General features: G+C 40.0%; 1 non-coding gene across 1 annotated transcript; it reads right to left on the bottom strand.

The window, feature by feature from the left end:
• Positions 1-1,557: 1,557 nt before the first annotated feature.
• Positions 1,558-1,664, bottom strand: LOC141716505 (small nucleolar RNA R71). The gene has a single exon (XR_012573213.1). It is a non-coding gene; the product is annotated as a small nucleolar RNA R71 (small nucleolar RNA).
• Positions 1,665-4,430: the final 2,766 nt, after the last annotated feature.

Genomic DNA, 4,430 nt, shown 5'->3' with positions numbered 1-4,430 from the left:
TTAAGGCATGCTTAGCAAGCCCAACAAGTTTATAACCATAACACTGATACCATTAGCTGGGATTTGTAAATCACAAGCCCGATGTGTGAAGATGGAGATTGTTGGAAACTGTCCAATATTGCTTGGGAGAGGGGCATATTGCTAGTATATAATCAGCTAGTTAACTTCATTAGTATGAGGCCTTTTGGGATATGCCCAAAAATAAATCCGTGCAGACTTGTTGAGTGGCATTTATGACACTTTATTATGCTCTAATAAGCTTTGAATTGATGCATTTGTACTCAAGTTATTAAGTGTTTTAATGTGTTTTCTAGTGTTTTTGTATTTCAGGCATTATCTAGGTAATCAGGTGAATTAGCATTATTTTGGTGCTAATTTGGTGTCAAGGTGGTGTTGGAATAAAAGATCGTGGAAAGCCGGCTCGAAGCAACAAGGAAAAAGATGAAATCTGAGTTTTTCCCAGAAGGACGGCGCGACCGCGCTGTGATAGCGCGCGGCCCCTCCTGGATTCCAGAATGACAGCGCGCCCGCCCTGTGATAGCGCGTGCCCGCGCCGGAGTGAAAGTTTTGAATCCTGATTCTAATGTAATTATAATTGGGAGACTTCCAGATTGATTAGGGCTGTTATATATATTCAATTAGTGGAATCCCATGTTTGTCTCATATAATATACAACTCTCTTTACCCTCTTAGTTATAATTGTTAGTTTAATTCTTAGTTATAAACAACCTCTATTTGTTATCATCTTAGCATTGAATAATAACCATACATTGTTGCTTAAGTGCATAGATTAAATAGTTAACCAACGCCAGTCTCAGTGGAAACGAACTAGAAAAGATTCTATATTACTTGCGAACGTGTATACTAGCGCGTGTTAAGTGACTAACAAGTTTTTGGTGCCACTGCCGGGGACTGCAGTGTTAATTTATAGTTTATGTGCTTTCCATTAGTGGTAGTTAAAGTTCATTGACTCGGAGATTGTTACTTATTTGTTTCCTTGTCTTATTTCAGGTACTCTAGCGAGGTTGTATGCATACGCGTTCGCGTACTCGTAAGAGAACACTGGATAAAGTCGAGGAAGAACTTGTGGTGGTTCGAAGGGAAGTTTTTGAGGAAGAAAAGAAGGTAGGAGAAGAAGAGAAAGTCGAGGAACCGGCTTTAGTAGAGATGGGTGATCAAGCAGAAAATCCTAAGGATTTGATGGACTATTCTCAGCCTAAGAATAATGACATTCAGTCAAGCATCATCAGGCCAGCCATCAGGGCTAACACTTTTGAGATCAAGTCAAGCACGATTCAGATGATACAGAACTCAGTTCAGTTTGGGGGTTCTCCTACTGAAGACCCCAACATGCACATCAGGGATTTCATCGAAATCTTCGACACTTTAAAATTCAATGATGTGATTAAAGATGCTATCAAGCTGCGACTTTTCCCATTCTCTATGAGGGACAAAGCTAAGTACTGGTTACATTCTCTACCAGCAGGGTCTATCACCAGTTGGGAAGATCTTGCTCAAAAGTTTCTCACTAAAATCTTCCCTATGGAGAATAATGTTGCAATCAGGAATGCTGATACTCACTTTGCTCAGCAAACTGGAGAATCTCTGTGTGAGGCTTGGGATCGATATAAAGAGATGCTAAGGAAGTTCCCACACCATGGCATACCTGATTGGATGATTATTAACTATTTCTACAATGGATTGGGTGCTACTTCTAGACCCATGCTTGATGCAGCATCAGGAGGAACCTTGTGGGCTAAAAGCTACGATGAAGCTTATGAACTTATTGAACTAACGGCTGCTAATGAATACCAAAATCCTTCCCAGAGACTGACTCAAGGAAAGGTAGCAGGAATTCTGGAGTTGGATAAAGCAACTTCTATAGCTGCCTAACTTAAGGCTTTGATGATGAAGGTGGACACTTTGGCTAATTATGGAGTAAATCAAATCGCTAGCGTCTGTGAGCTTTGTGCTAGTGCCCATGAGACTGATCAGTGCACAATTTCTAGTGAATTAGCTCAGTTCGTGAGAAACTTTTAGCGTTCGAAGCAACCTATGCCAGCCACTTATCATCCCAACAACCGCAATCATCATAATTTCAGTTGGAGCAACACTCAGAATGCGGTTCAACAGCCTTATCAACAGTATCCATCTAAGCAGTACAATCCCCCTGGTTTTCAGCAACCGTAATATGCACCAAGATATCAACTCCAGCTGCAACAAGCCAACAAAAAATCTGAATTAGAGGAGTTGAAACTTATGTGCAAGAGTCAAGCCATTTCTATCAAGACCTTGGAAAATTAAATTAGGCAAATTGCCAATGCCTTGCTGAATCGTCAGCCTGGTACACTACCTAGTGACACTAAAGTTCCAGGAAAGAGGGAAGCTAAGGAGCAGGTAAAGCCAATCACTTTAAGGTCTGGAAAGGTTTCGAATCCCAAACAAACTCAAGTGTTGACTAAAGAAGCTGAGGTTGAGAAAGAAGTAGAGCAACAGGAAGTACAAGTGGAACCAAGGAAGACTACTGTTGAGCACACTCCTCCTGAGGGTAATACAGGAGGGAAATAGATCTATCCTCCACCGCCTTTTCCTAAGAGGCTGCAGAAAAAAAAGCTGGACAAGCAATTTGAGAAGTTTCCGGAGGTGTTCAAGAAACTTCATATCAATATACCTTTCGCTGAGGCTCTTGAGCAGATGCCTAGTTATGCAAAGTTTATGAAAGGTATTCTCTCTTGAAAAGTGAAGCTAGATGATTTAGAGACAGTCGCTCTCACGGAGGAATGCAGTGCTGTGCTGCAACAAAAATTGCCTCTGACGCTTAAAGATCCTGGAAGCTTCACTATTCCTTGCACCATTGGAAATGTGTCATTTGATAAATGTCTATGCGACTTGGGAGCTAGCATCAATCTGATGCCATTGTCAATCTTCAAAAAGTTGGACTTGCCTGATCCAAAGCCTACATACATGACTTTGCAGTTGGCCGATCGTTCTATTACATATCCGCAAGGTATTATGGAGGATGTCTTGGTCAAGGTGGATAAACCCATTTTCCCTGCTAATTTTGTAATTCTTGATGTCGAGGAGGATAAGAAGATTCCCATAATCTTTGGAAGACCTTTCTTGGCTACTGGCCGAACCTTGATAGATGTGCAGAAAGGTGAGCTTACCATGCGAGTGATGGATCAGGATGTGACTTTTAATGTGTTCAATGCCATGAAATTTCCTACAGAAAATGAGGAGTGTTTTAAGATGGAAATGGTCGATACTGTGGTTAATTTTGTACTCGATCGTTTGCTAAGGTCCGATGCGTTAGAGAAGGCCTTATTGGGGAATTCTGATAGTGAAGATGATGAAGGTGAAGAACAATTGCAGTATTTTAATGCTTCTCCCTGGAAGAGGAAGATAAATATACCTTTTGAATATCTTGGAATGGATGAATTGAACAAAGCTCCTAAATGCCTCAAGCCATCTATTGAGGAAGCTCCCACTCTTGAGCTTAAGCCTTTACCCGAGCATTTGGGGTATGCGTTTTTAGGTGAAGCATCTACTTTGCCTGTTATTATTGCATATGACCTTTCAGGTAGTGATGAGGAAAAGCTTCTGAGGATTCTGAGAGAGTTCAAATCGGCAATTGGCTAGACTATAGCAGATATCAAGGGAATCAGTCCTTCTTATTGCATGCATAAAATTCTGCTAGAGGAAGGTAGCAAGTGTAATAACCCCAAAATTTTGGACTTTTTGTAACCCTTATGAATAGTGATTTTGCTGATTATGCTGAATAAGAAAACTTTTCATGCCACACTATGTAGGGGTTCTTTTATTGTTATTCTGAGATCTTATTAGTACTCTGTATGGTATATAAGTGTATGTAAAGATCGTCAGAATCCAAATTCGAACACTTTGATTTTTCCCGAAAATCCACCAGATACCGAAAGAATTGAGTATAAGGTAACAGGATAAAAAGGATTTAAATTCAAGGATTATAAGAGAGGATCATAAAAGGAATATAATGTATTGAGAAAGGTTAAGGAAACCCAAGTAATAAGATCCCGGGTATGATCCCTCAAACGATAAACGAAAACGAAAGTTAAGCGAACCGTATAACAGATCAGCGGTCATTAGCCAAGTAATTAGGAGCTAATCAAAGAGGTTAGTGAGGATGATGTCATCAAACCAATAAGAAGAGGACAAGCATGGGAAGATGACGTAAGATTGATGACCTAAGCATGACCAAAAAGGAAGGAAGTGTGGTTGATTATTAACCACACAATTTTACATGGTTAAAAGGGTAATTAAACAAAACAAAAACCTAGCAACCAAGAAAAACAAATCAAAAACACAAAAACACATCTTGACTTCATTTTTCCAAGAGAAGCTCTCGGCCCTTTTCCATTTTCAAAAAGAAAAAAACCCAAATCCAAGTTCCAAGC

This window comes from Apium graveolens, chromosome 3, assembly GCF_009905375.1.
Source record: "Apium graveolens cultivar Ventura chromosome 3, ASM990537v1, whole genome shotgun sequence".
Lineage (NCBI taxonomy): Eukaryota > Viridiplantae > Streptophyta > Magnoliopsida > Apiales > Apiaceae > Apium > Apium graveolens.
This window is presented reverse-complemented; position numbering and strand designations above follow the sequence as displayed.